The sequence below is a fragment of the Spea bombifrons genome, chromosome 5 (assembly GCF_027358695.1).
Source record: "Spea bombifrons isolate aSpeBom1 chromosome 5, aSpeBom1.2.pri, whole genome shotgun sequence".
NCBI lineage: Eukaryota > Metazoa > Chordata > Amphibia > Anura > Pelobatidae > Spea > Spea bombifrons.
In genome coordinates, this window is record NC_071091.1 from 26,537,472 (window position 1) to 26,552,644 (window position 15,173).

Sequence of the window (15,173 nt, forward strand, 5' to 3'; positions counted from 1 at the left end):
CCACACACATTGCACTTTAGGTAGGAATTTACAGTGTTTGGTATATGTCAATGCCAAACACCCCAATGTGTGTTCAGCAGCATCTCAGGAGGACAGTGATACCACCCATGAATAGGTTTACCAGGTTTATCAGGCAGCAGCTTTGATCGCTTTCTAAACCCATTTAACCCCATGACGTGTCAGACCTCAATTGTCGTTAAGGGGATGCATTTTCGTGACATGCCTGGCACGTCAATTGTCGTCAAGGGGTTAAAAAGAGTATTATTGTACCCTTACTTTAAAGTGCCTTCTTTATAGAATTTTCTAGCTGTTTTGGATGACCAAGACTCACTGAAGGAAATTCTATAAAGAGGTTTGTGATTAAAAATTGAGTTCTGATTTTTTCAAAGTTTAAATAAATAGCAGAAACCATAACATCTCCAGAATTAGAATCCTGAACACTGGCCACGTGTTTTCCAATTTTCCTTTCACTTTGCTTTGATAAATCTCTCCCTAAGAAGGTTATTCATTATCCCATTCCCTGCCAGAGGGGTCTGCAACACATCAAAGGGATTAAGCCTCAGCCAGAAGAGCTAGGACAGTGTTGGAGTGAATACTAGAATAGGGCTCTGTAAAAATTACCTGGCTGCTATTTAATGGATAATACTAAATCCAGCCCAAGGAATAAAACTAGCACAGTCCAACAAATAAGCAGATTTTACAACACTCAGCAGAGGCCAAAAATGTGTGAAGAGGCAGCTCTCAGTACGACATATTTCGGCTGTTAACATTCATGGAAAATATTATCATTTAAATATTAAATTTTGCTGGAACAAGGTGTTTGAAATTGCCATTTGCGAACAGCTGTAGGCGTTAAGATTCTAATGTTGTGCCAGTGCAATGAGCGTATCACATACATGTGGAGGACATTAAAACACGGTTGGACGGCTAAGGAAGGTACTAAGCACAGTATGCAAAGGAAGAGATGCTGGGAGAATATGCATCTGCTATAACTCTTATCATAACCCAAATTGCTGTGGCAAAAATAAGAAGGTGATGTGATGCACTTCATTTGGTTTATTGCCTCCAAAATAGATACTACTTTGATATAAGCCTGAGGGGGGTCTACGCTATTATATGCAGTGCTCCCATATGCATGTACTCTTTGTAAATCAGTAATCACAATTGCTTTGAAACTATGCAAAAAAGATTAAACAGTTTGACTGAATTATGATTTAAATAATTCTTCATTTTCTATTTTTAAAAGAAAATATGTCACTTGGATAATGTCTACTATAAAGTGTTTACCAGTGTTTGCATTTTTATAGTTTAAGAAAACATCGTATACAGCGTGTTAGCAAATTTATAAATAAATCTTTAGAAAAAAAGGGGGGTTCAATGTGCTGGCTTCTAGAGTCATATGTAAATTAATTCGTTCTCATTATAGCACACTATTTCTACAGTCAACAAATGTAAGACCCAGTTTTTTTGGTACTTTCTAAATATATAGTTATATCTATCATATTGCAGAAAGGAATGAGAAGGATTGAGGAGGACTTTTTGAAAAAGTCAAGAGCTTTTGGCATCCCATATGTGTTCTTCTAAAAAAGTTCACAAAAGATTTTATTCTAGGAACCTGCATAAAAAGGGAACCCAAGTGCAGAAGGATTTTGGTGTTTTATCCACAGAGGTTTTTCTGTAACATAACCCTGGCAGAATTATTCTCTAATATGTGGGCAGTTTGCTAGTGCTGGCAACTTTTAATTTTGTGACTTTCAGGTGAGGGCAACATTAAAGGGATCATACAGAACATAAATAGGAATGAAGATGCCCACTGAAACAGAAAAAACACTCACAAAAAAAACAGTCTGATCCGTGCCTGATGGCAGTGGATTATAATATAGCATAAGAGTGCTTGGCATTATCTGTTGACTTGAATGAGCCCCTTAGACTGGAGTGGCGCCACAGGTAAACAGGAGTACACACCATAATGTTATGACCACTGTCAGATGAAGTGAATAACACTGATAATATTGTTATGATGGCCCCTGTCAGTGGGTGGGATATATTAGGCAGCATGTTAACATTTTGTCCTCAAGGTTGATGTGTTAAGGACCTGGCGTAAGGATCTAAGTGACTTAGACAAGGGCCAAATTGTGATGGCTTACACCACTGGGTCAGAGCATCTCCAAAACTGCAGCTCTTGTGGGTCTTCCCGGTCTGCAGTTGTCAATACCTAAGTCCAAGGTAAGAAAAACGGTGAACCGGAGACAGGGTTATGGGCGGCCAAAGCTCATTTATGCACGGAGAGGGGGGGCAAGTTTGGCCTGTGTGGTCAAATCCAATGGACGAGCCACTGTTCAAATAGCTGAAAAGTTAATGCTGGTTCTAAAAGAAAGAAACACACAGTGCATCACAGTTTCTTGTGTATGGGGCTGTGTGGCTGCATACCGGTCTGGGTGCTCATGCTGACCCCCGTCCACTGCCGAAAGCGCCTACAATGGGCACGTGAGCATAAGAACTGGACCAGAGAGCAATGGCCTGGTCTGATGAATCAAGTTTTCTTTTGCGTCAAGTGGATGGCCGGGTGCCGCTTACATGGAGAACACATGGCATCTGGATGCATCCATGGAGGCCTCACCTCGCAACTTTTAGGGCTTAAAGGATCTGCTGCTAACGTGCCAGATACCACAGCACACCTTCAGACGTGTAGTGAAGTCCATGCCTTGATGAGTCAGGGAGGTTTTGGCAACAAAAGGGGACCCCAAACAATATTAGGCATGTAACCAGAGACAATCCAATCCAATGATTTTTTGTTTTAGCAAATTGGGGACGGGATAGGTCACTGGATGTGATCTGCCCCCTTTGATTAAAAGGGGATCCTAGAGTACCCAGTTATGTTTTTTTTGTTTTTTATTTTTTTATTTATTTTTTGTTCTGGGGAGGAGGTACTTGCACATTTGGAGTTGCAATTTTATTTAAAACTCACAAGGAACTCGCTGTCAATGAATCCGTGAGCTGCTTGCCTATTTCAATTAGCATCAACTATAATGTGGTCAAATGTATATGCGTTAAGAGTGATTATTTGACTTTAGTGAATTTGCAAGTTGGCCTTTTGTCCAACCTGTGTGAATTTTCAGCTGCGAGCTTGGCTTTTTAGCCATGTCACATGTACTGGCAGTACATGTTCATAATTCTCAACAGGAAGCTATTGTAACCACAAAATAGTCACGCAGCTTAGTATAGATGTGTTTAAAACAGACACATTTCAGTTTTAATGCTCCTGCATTGGAATGTCTGAGTTATCCGCCGAACGCGGGAACAATCAAACCATTCCAAACAAAAGCCGTAATAAAGTAGAATTATGACATCCTTGGTGGAGTAAATCTACCTGATTACTGCAAGTGAACAGTTTATAATATTATAAAATCAAAATAAGAAAGGAGTTATGTTAGAGTGAAGCAGGAGGACCGTGAGTAAATGTAAGCTCCTGTGAAGCGTAACACTCACTCGTAAATCACCACCAATGACCTAATTACATCATAACAAGCAGCATGTCCAATTCATCCCATCATAGCATATAGACTGTTCTGGAATGCAACAAATGGAAGGCTGGGGCGTGCTTCTTTCGGCAAAAGTAGCCGGGATTCCCAGTTCTTCGTGTCACAAGTATTATAAATTTAGACTATCAATCATAATGTAAGAAACATTTAGTCTTTTATCAGCGCATCTAAAATTGTAACTCCATCACCTCATACATGATTTTACTGTAAAGTTATTTTCTAGTAAATTATGTTTTCTTTGTTGCGTGCGCTGGTACCTAGTTATATTTCTATGATTACACGCAAACATTTACTAAGATATCACGGCGGATCTGTCCATTGTAAGAAAGGCTGATTACAATGAGAATCACGTGTAACATAAGAAGCTCATTCCGACATCATGTGTGAACTGTGTCACTTCTGTGACTCCTAGAAAGGGAACTCATTCATAAATCAACCCAACTTTATTGGCAGTGCCATTTCTATTGTTTCCTTCAAGAGTTTTGTCCTGCTTTGGTACAATTCCCTGTGTGTTCCCATGTTTATTTGGTGCACTTGCCTTTGTTCTGTCTGAAGCTTTGATTTATATCTTGGTATTATTAATGACTCTCGGTTCCACTAAAGCCTCCTCTCCTCCTCTTTTAATCTAGTTTAGCCTAAAACCCATGTGCTTTCTTCTTTCCAATGGGCCTAGGCTGAATTTTTTTTTTATTATTTTTTTTTTCCACAAACCCAACAGGAGGCTGTTAATCAAAGTGAAGCTTTTCGACTGCCTACCAACTGGATTGTGAAACTTACACAAACAAAGGAAATCACCTTAGCATGATTTATGAACATGTTGGATCTCAATGCTAATTTATTCTTTGGGATTTGTGCTTTATTCATAGTTTGTACTGAGCTGCTTTTGAAACATGTTCCTCTGTATCTGAGGAGACAAATGTCCTGTCTTTTACGATTATAATCGACAATATTTTATTTTTATGTGTATTTTTGTGCATAGACACGTTAAGGAATATTTTAAAATGGCACTTCAAAGTTAAGTGGCTAAACTGTTGGTGTCATATAAAAAAAAGAAGATGTTCTCTGGGTATTTCGTCTTACTGTATGTGATTTCATAGACTGTATTTAATGACACACTTCATTTCCCCCAACATATGCATTTCATTTTCAGTATAGCCTGCATTATCCAATTAATGTCAACGTAATAAGTAAAAATGTCCTGCTGTAACTGAGTAAAGTGATTCTATCTCTAAAATGTAAAATGTCTTTAAATGAAGTAATAGTTACAGATCTATAATATGAACTTCCCAGAGAATGAACTGGCACCATTCACCCCAAGAATAATTGTAGAGTGCCTTCAATAAAATATATTGTGCCTATTTTCTTAACGTTGTAAAGCCTTCAGTGCTATTGAACGAGCAGTGCAAAGTTCGTGGATACGTTAATAGTTATAGGAAGAACTTGGAGTAATATTAAAAACAAAATTTCCCAGTTTATATCTGGGAAGGTTTTATTTCAAAATCTGCTTGTGCGCTGATGTAACAGGCCCCAATGTGTACATTATGGTTATTTTGATATAATATGTATTTACTTGAAATGAATTGGATTTTGAAGTCTAATGAGAGTTATGTATAAAATGAGATTCTAATGCAATGGCTGAATTATGTTCTTATTCACCATAGCAACCAGAAGAATGGTCTTGCTCATTGGACCAATCCACTTGGTTGCCGTGGTAACACTAGAATCACTATTTATACAAAGCCTGTCTATTTCAGACAGTCTAAACAAGAAAATGGAGGCCCAGCTTTACTATACCTTTAAAGCATAGTGTGTGGTGCTAAACAACACCTGTACAAAGTAAATCTAGTAAATTCAATAACAGACAAAATAATTTTAGGGCACACCAGGCGACTTAATTGAATATAATCCATTTGGATCAACAACAACACCACATGTGTTTTTCAACCCTTGAGCAGAAATAAGCACCAAAATAGAAATCAATGCCAATTTCATTTAGTTGTTATAATATTAGATAGCATTGCATTGTATGTTACAATAGTAACCTTTCATGGAAAATCAGATCAATGCACAAGTGTCCCAGGGATCCCCCTAAACAATGCATATGAAAGTACTTTGTAGGTTTTTAATATAACAAATGTTGCGGTGGAGTAAAGATGATGGAAAACATACATACTATTCTATATACTATTCTACTGTATATACTACTGTGGAACTACATACTATTCAGTGTGGTTCTATAGTCATTATAGAATAATAATTTTACTGGTTTAAACATTTTTAAACAGCAGCTGGTCTAACCCAAACATAAAAGCCTTTGTAAAGGCCAAAATGAAAAACCGCGAGGAGTTTGAGCTACTATTCCACCTCTCATGAATGGGCTGGATGTTGGTTTTCATCTCAAGGCATTCCTTTTGGATATGTGCAGTTAACTTTCTCACCATGATGGACAGACACTGGACATTTTCTCTTAGCTGTGATAAGCAGTTCATCCCCCTAATGAACTGTGGCTTTTTCTTAGTGATTATTATTTTAGTTTTAGCACTGTTACATATATACATATATATATATATATATATATATATATATATAAGTATATATATATATATGTTAATAATTTACATCCACCTGACCATATACATCTTTTATTATTCCCGAATTAACACAATACTAAAACCTAGCATCTAGAAGTATATGACTTACCTTATTTTGTTCCTAAGTCTTACGAACATGTTTGCCCAGGGGAAATGAACTCAATAAAAAGGTTTATTACATAAAATGTCTTTCTCGATGAAACAGAACAAAAACAACTGCCCAGTCAACTGTTGTTGAACTTACAAATGCATTTATTATTTTCATAGCAATTTAAATGGTCAATTATTAGCATTCTCAGACTGGAGAGTAGTAAAAATAAACCACTATCTCAACAAGTGAATGTTTTCAGGGCTGTAGGTATTGGCGAGTTGGCAGTTGGTAGTACCATCAAACATTCTTTAGTGAATGATTCTCATGGTCATCCTCATTTGCCTCTCTGATTTTCTATCAGCTAAAAAATAAAATACATTAATTACGTTCCTTTTGAAAGATAATTTATACATCCTGATGAGTTTAGACATCTTGAAGATGCCTTGGTTACAGATGACACATTGACACAAAGGGTTTTCCTTTCTCCCCAGCATTTAGGCTACAGGCAATGAATTAACCTATACAGTTTGAAACAATTAACATTTTTGTTAAACAGTATGTGAAATCATGTGTCTAATTATACAGTAGGGGTGGTCAACAAGTGAGAAACTTGTATTTTCATCAAACCCAAAACCACATATATACATACCTGGGAAGCTGCCAGGGGTAAGCTACCTGGAGCTCTCCCTCATCTAAAGTAGTGGTTTTGTGAAGGCACAGGGCTAGACACACATGGGGTGGAGCTAGCCACCGAAGGGGCATAGTTTACTTCAAGCCAGGGTGGGGTCCATTAAATTAATTTAAGGGGGGTGCACAGGGAGTGGGCGTGGCTAAATGCTGCTCCCCTGCCCTAGCAGGGTGACCAGGAGACACAGGGAAGCAGCACTTCATCTGGAGACTCTGAGTTAAAACCAGAGAGTTAGTAGGTATGGCTATAGAAACATCCCTCCATTAATACTCCTTTTCACTCCCATATCCTGTACTTCGCAATCCACAGTCACCCTATATTGTATTGATACATGAATATTGTAACTTCATTTCAATCCTTTAACTATTTACCTCAAGTTTCCTCTTAATTACTGAAACAACATATAGCTTGTACTTCTTTTTTGTCAATCAGTGTAATTGTTTTGAACCAATCCACAATAGGCCAGATATGAGTTAATGGAGGGAGATGATCATGCAGATCCTGAGAACAGGACGTAATAAGTAAGTAATAAGATAATAAGTAAAGAAAACAGTAATATTTTTTTCACTTATCGGATTACAGCATACTCTTATGATGAAAATCAGAGATTTGCAAATGATTCATATGGCTCTAGCACTACTTGCTAAGGGTGACCTGAAAATCAAAGAGTTAATTTGCTTTTTCATATTGCAGTTTGCATGTGAGGAAGGTAATTGTCATATATATCTGGTTTGTATTAACTAAACAGTTTATTTTTATGTCTTTAATGCTGAGCTAAATTGGTACTTTAAGGAAATTTAATGCCTTCCAATTAGCTTGAAATTTCCTGCACTATTTGTAATTTTTATATGATGGATTACTACCTATTTCAAGCCTTAATATAATTATTTTTTAATAACAGCAAGATTTTCTTCTCTTTCTTGAGAAGATGAAAGTTTTTAATTTGCGTTGTGCCAGAAGACTAGATACTCCTTTTGTCTGCCTCAGCTTCGCCTAAAAAATCAGCCACTGAAATTTAGCTGCCCAATCAGAACGCTTGCTTTTTATACTTTTATGCTGCAAAAACCAGTGAAAAATTGTAGGGCAAATAAATATATTAAAGAACATAATTCTAAATGTTCTAGAGCACCACGTATTTTAAATATCATAAATAAATGAGCTCAGTAGCAAATCTGGGAGAGCTTTTTCCCAATTCCACCAAGCAACCTAAGAGCAATAGTTGACCATAGAGTATTACACTCCAACACCTCAAAAAACACAGTCACTGTTTCTCTCATCCATTCTTCCTGTGTCGGGAATGGTGGACCCGTGATACATGCAACTTCTGCTGGCAAACTTCTACACAGGATACACCCTTGCAGATCCTTTGCGTTATAGTACCAGACTATAATGTCATATTCGAGCTAATTAGCCTAAGAACACTCTTTTCCTTTAGTTCCCCTCTCAGGATAACATGCTAGTTCCACCCCTAACTAAATTATTGTAAGCTGGAGAATTTTTACTCCACTGTGATAATCTTCTCCAATTCCTATTTAATTTTATAGGGTTTATACAAAGGCACGACTTAAACATGGTATATTAAGTGTACTATTATGTCCTACAAAACAGGCCCTAGATGACCAACGTAATAGTTGATATTTCTTTTCATACATTGTATAGAATTTTATTACATAATTCTAACAATGATCATGTGATGGAACTTGACCTCAGATGTCCCACGGAATGGGTAACCATATGTTGCCAACTATGGATTATGGTAGCACTAGCACTGAAAGTTCAACAGTAGATAGTGTTTAAAGGCACCGACCTGTAAAGGCTTAAATATGGGCAGTTACTACATAACATAAGCCACATAAGCCACTAGAGCGCTCATCTCTATGTAAGAAAAAAATTGAAAGCTTTTGTCAGCAGGGTATGAGTGAACATGGGAGAAGTATGCTTGAAAATGTGTGGGGCACAGGCATGTTCCGTGGTACATAGTACTGGTGGAGCTACTGCTAAGGCAGTGCAGACACAGAACTCCTGCACTATTAATTCGCTCCTGATTACATTGAACGTGACCCAGACTTAAGCCTTCTCTGACTTTCCCTGTAACACTAAAGTTATTCTCAATACTGTTTTGCCCAGCTCAATAAATGAACCGAATCAACGGCTGAGTTTAAACAAGCCCGGTTCTCTAAAAACCCAAAGCAGGGCCATCGGCCAGAGCATAGAACCCCTGAGGTAACATCTTCCACGCTCTCTTTTTTAGTGTTTGTTATAAGTGATTGGTTCTCTGAGCTAGACATGTTGGGGAGTACAACTCGCACGACCAGCTAACAGGACATTTCTCCATGAGATATTGCTGTAAACTCAAGATTTTAAAAATGTACTCGTTCCAATGCGATTTTTTGTTTTTTTCTGGTAGAGTAGGACCATCATAGATAAATGTACCTGTTATATGGGACCCTATTGTTCATAACTTTGTAACAGAATAACCATTTTGAGTACTAGTGTTCTCACTTCCATCCATAGTACGGAGACCTTTTTTTTGTTAACTTTAATCCCCACTGGAGTCCTTCTCCATTACTATCCTTCTGTTGCTTTGTTATATGTATTAAAATGGCCTTCAGTAATACCCCAGGTGGCTCTGTAATAAATGTGATTCTGGTGGATGCATAGCCTTCATTTCTAAAATATTTAGTGCAATCTATGGCTTATGTCTTCTCTCTGGGGTGATATTTGCACCTGTAGGTGTGCTATTTCCATAATGCTCACCCAACAAGTCATTTGAGTTTCAGTTCCAAAACTGCTAGAGAGTTAAGTGTTAGCTGCAGCTATCTGAGTAGCTTTCCCAGCCTGCGCTAACTCAATCTTCATGCGTTACCAAGTTATTTTTATACACAGAAACAGAAGACATATTTCAGGATTTATAAACCCATAAAACCTAGTTCTGTTTGAGCTCCCAATACTCACTTATGATTTTGATAAAGCTGGGTGTTAGTACATTCCGTCATGTGTATTTGAAAATAGAAAATCACTTTAAACGTTTATATATGGAAAAATAAATGAGAAATACATTGAACGTGCAACCTGCATCTAAACTACTTTGGAATGCATAGTAAGCAGTCAAACGCGCGCATAAATATAATTAATTAATTGTCAAACTGATTTTTTCCATTACTATCAGTGGCAGAAGCAGCAGTTTGATACTTGTGCTGGGATTAAATGTTTCATCAGAAGTGCCTATTTAAGGATCTTTATGGAACAGTGAGTTAGTCCCCAGGGCAAGCCCATGTCATCTGCAATAAAGAAATCCATAAAAGTGAACTACTGTAGATGGATTTTTGTAAGATGCTCAGAGTCGAGGATGCATTCTACAACATGAATCCTGTCTATAGCTACTTTCCAAGAGCACTTAGTGTGCGTGTCTTGAAGGGAAAATGTTAAACTGCAAACTGTGTTTGCAGGGATTCCCTGTTTATCTGAACAAGCATCTCTGTCAAGCCTGTTATTCTTTTTAGATGAGGTTTATGCTAACATGAAAACTCACCCATCTCAGCTTTATTTTGGAGTCTAGATCCAAGCAGCTGGAGAAGTCGGTTAATGGTTATGCAGATAATTCTGAGAGAACTGTTGTATCCCTCAAAGGTCTGGCGCCGGCTCAGACAAGCCTTCTGGTGCCCTCAGCATTCCTTTATTGCTACTTGTGCAGCCACCTCTGTCTTTAGTATCATACGGCCACCGCAATTATCTCATTTATTGGCCTCTGACTAAAATGCCTGGGCCCATTTTCATCCCAAGTCCGTGTGACCTAGTGCAAACCTTGGGTTATAAATAAAAACGAGCCACTCACCAGTCCTGTAAAAGAAATACATTTCTCTTAACAACATTAAATACAAAAAGTGATACTTAAGGTTGCTTCTTGACTTAGGAGATCTACCGGGCCCTTGTATAATAAATAAGCAGTCTCCGTATGGCTCTTTATTACATATGGAAACATGCTTACTATTTATTATAATTCCCAGAGTATAGTTTCCAGGCCACTGCAAGTAACTGTAAGCCTATGATTTCATAGTACATTGTTCACATTAGTCAAGAAAGTCAGATCCTATCCTGACTCTTAAGTGATGTTTCAATAACACATTTTATTAATTCATTTTATAATTTGTTGTATTATTCAGTACAATGCATATGACCTGCTAAGATAGCTAGATTTAAAAATAAATTGTTAAGTCTAGAATTTGTTTGTAAAATAACTACAAAGGCATTTGTGGCGCTTGTTGTATGTTAAGTACTCTTCTCTTGGATCGCGAGGTTGTTTAACTGCTAACTTGATTGTAAAGGAAGAAAGGTTGTCATGCTGATGATTGTGCGGCCCTTCAACCACTAACCTGACATCCATACTGAATATCAATATTATGGAAAGAGGAAATGCACTTCATATACAATTTTAACACACTTCAACCTTCTGTACTAAATGCAGACTTTGAGTTGTGCCATTTTATTTGATAATGTATTTTATATACAAATTTCTCCTGGTGTAATATTTTATTTAATTTATGGTTTAAAATATTTTGGCCCTTTTAAATATAGTACTTCTAAACTGCCCTCTAACCTATTATGGTAAGGTCTTTTAGATATACTAGTTTCTAAATAAATCAGTTAAATAAATCTGATGCTTTTTTAACTATTATTTCCAGATAAACTCTTAACTGCTGCAGGAACCGAAAACCGAAATTGCACTTTATCAGCAACTGAAAACCGACTGAAAGTTGATTTTAATTATAACAACATTGTGCAATACAGGAAACAGTATGCCCATATATGGACACAGGAAACAAAAACAACAGCTGTGGACCATTGAGAATTTTAAAAAGTTTAGACTGGATTTTAGTATAAAAAGACAATATTGATTATGGAAGCTCACTGCACTGGTTGAGGAAGTCATGGACTGACAAAACGCCTCCCAGTGAGCCTATTTGAGCAGTTTGTTATAAAATATTTTACTAATTATTAAGTGTTTTGATTTAAAAAAGAAAACAAAAATTACTAATTTAATACATTGTTTAAAACTTTTAATTATATATGTTATCTTGAGTGATTATTCTCCAAAAAGGGGTTTGGGACCCGGCCTTAAGAGTGTCCAACGTATGCTTCATGAGCCTAAATTTTTAATTTGGCTCTGAATATGGTGAGCAGGCTGTGTATGGGCTTTACAATTTTGTTTGATGCAGTGTTGTTTTTTGCACTCTTTGCTTTTTATATTCCATGTGGTATATGCATTGGACAGACGTCAATTGAGACCGCTGAATAACACATACACGCTGAAATGAATTCTATATTATATAAAGCGCTAAGTTAGAGGAACTCTTTCTTTTCTATTGCTTAAGATTATGGATTTGTCCTTGGAATAGTTTGCCCGTTTTTCTGCATTCATTTATTAATTTGCCCCACTAAATGGGGTTAACTAATAAAGGCAGAAAGTAGGTAGCAGTCTTATTTTATCTTAACACATAACACTAGGTTTGAGATTGGAATGTGAAAAGTGAATTCATGACTTCATTCAGTTCAAACTAGCAGAACAATACTAAAACATTATATTTATGCTTTCACCACCTCATTATTTTTTATTTACTTACTAAATTTAGTAAGGACATCAAAGGTTTGTGTAGGATTTTTCAGGATAATTTGGGTAAGATTGTTTAGGATAGAAGAGTGTCTCCAGAACAAAGCTTTGGAGTCCAGTGAGTTCCAGCATGTTCTTGTACCACAGCCAGCAAAATTGATAATCTGTTTTCAAGGGCTTGTACTTCCTTTGCTTGAATGTTCAGTTTAATGTCAAATCAGTTGGAAGCCTCTTTTTGCTAATTTAATCAATTCACTTGATCTATTTGTTCATCTAGCAAGGAAATATGAGCTCAGGTGCCACAAACTTATATAGATGAACTGTGAATACACACCATGCTTAAGAAAGATGCCTTTGTGGAGATTATCCATATGCATAAGCAATATGAGGAGAATAGCATGTCAGGGTTGCGAAGACAAGCTTTGCTAATTGGATTGTTTTGTACCCTTGAATAGGAGCGTTTTGGGGGAATAAGATAAATAAGTGATAAATGTGGGTACACTCTAGTATTACCATTATATAGTATCAGTAATTTTGTAGAGTATCCGCAGCTGTATGATATCTCTGTACGATTACATCTTTGAATTTTTGCTTTTGTTGTGGTTTGATGTGGTTACTGAAAGGACCGGTGAAGACTGCGATATGATTGTATTGCTTTAATATCTCGTTCTGATCTGTGACTTGGCTCGGCTACTTGGTGTGCTCTGTCAATTTGTAGATCCAAGTTATGCAGTGATATATAAATGCTTTCACTTGAATTTGGTGAGGTAATCCAGGGTTGCTAGATGAGCAGTTTTAGCAATCAGCCTCTCGTGATCTACTTGCAACTCATTTAAGGTCAGCTAGTATGTTGAAAGCACAACTATAGTCACCCATGTGGACATTATCAATATTTAGCATTCTGTCACCTAATTATTTTTTAGTTCTTTCACTATATCATGCGCAATGGCTTTAGAATCCTTGTGGAATGTAGCGCGAAAATCTTCTTATAGCTTGTTTACCATAGAGTGACACGATATGTGTTACTGTATGACTGGGTAGCGCCTCCATTAATATCAGGGTCACTCTCAGCTGTACAAGGTGAAGCATGCTTTTCGGTGGCTTCATGGGTCTATTATTTCTTCCCCACACATAGGGTGGAAAAGTATAGTGCCTTATCCTAGGTGCGCTTCATCCACTGGAATGCCACCAAAAACAATCTTAAGAAGGACTTCTATCTCTTTACTTTGAGTTTCACAGTCCCAAAAATTGTAAAAGCACACGCGTCCCCATGATAAGGCTGCCCTGGCCATTTCAAGATCGTTGGTAGACATTTTTAAAGATAAAAAGCCACTAGGAATCTTGGACTCAAGTAGTTGACCATATTTCTGTATTTGAGAGTTAAGAATATGCCTGTGCCGTACATATCTTTGCTATCCTTTGTGGGGTAATTGACTTGAGAGTTGGTAGCGTTACTGAAGGCAGACAGTTAGTTCTTTAGAAAACCGTTTATTTTCACAATTTCCTGAATCTCTTTTCAATATGTTTTCCCATATGCTCTTCGTGTTACAATTTTCTAGCGTTAGTATAATGTTGTGTTAGTAAGGCCATTGCAGTTCTTAAAAGCAGTTTTAATTTTATAACAATGTATGCTCAAAAATGCAAATGTTTTAAGAGCATGTTGTTAGTGCAATGCATTCTTGGATTGTTCATACACATTATTTTACATGAGGAACACTAAGCATATGGTGTACACTTGGCCCTGTTTGCAAGTTTATTCTAAGAACGTACACTCCAAAAGTGGAAAATAAATAGAGCCTAATTTCCAGGTGAATCTAGGAAACCATTCTAGAATATATTACAAATGACTTTTATCAAAGAAATCCAAGTGCTAGCTTTCAGCAACATATGAAAGATTTAGCAGTTATATTGTTGGTTTAAAACGCATACAGATTGGATCACTTTGTCAACCTTTAGGGTTTATATCAAGTTATAAATACAATGTAGTTTCGTGTAAATTATAGAATTTGAGGCCCATCTGTTGTGCTCATTTTACTTCTTACTGGAACACCTCAAACCAAGTTTCCGTCTGTCTTAGATGCAGGATATCTTTATGCCTATCCAATGCATGCTTAATTACCTCACTGTATAAACCTCTACCACTTCTGCAACAAGGCTCCTCCACTTATCCACTACCCTCTAAATCAGTGGTTCTCAACTCATGGGTCGCGACCCTGTCTTCAGTGGGTCGCAGAGGGTCAGGGCCGGACTGGAGGCATACCGGGAAAATTTCACTTTCCTGGGGCTGCCTTACACATTCTAGCGGCAATCCACGAGCCGCAGGTTGTCAGGACCGTGGCTGCAACAATCAGGGCCATCAGGCAGCCTCCGGTCCGGCATGTACTTTAGTATTACTCCCCGACCGCAAAGCAAGTTGCTTGATTGGTTTGTGGTTGCTGTCTGCTCCTAGTGGGAGCTGAATAAAGTTTTTCTCTGATTGCTCCTCCCCTCTTCCTGCTGCAGCCCGCGGGCAGCCTTTCCACTCCCTCATCTTTTCTGAGGTTATTTTTGGGTCGCGACTTAATGATCAAAGACAAATTGGGTCCTGAGGATACAGGGGTTGAGAACCACTGCTCTAAGTAACATACTGTAGCTTCTTACGATGCATCAATGG

At 37.5% G+C, this 15,173-nt stretch overlaps 1 protein-coding gene across 1 annotated transcript in view; it reads left to right on the forward strand.

The window, feature by feature from the left end:
* RARB (retinoic acid receptor beta) overlaps positions 1 to 15,173 on the forward strand; it is a 264,320-nt gene that overhangs the window by 66,364 nt on the left and 182,783 nt on the right. The gene's annotated exons all lie outside the window — the stretch shown is intronic.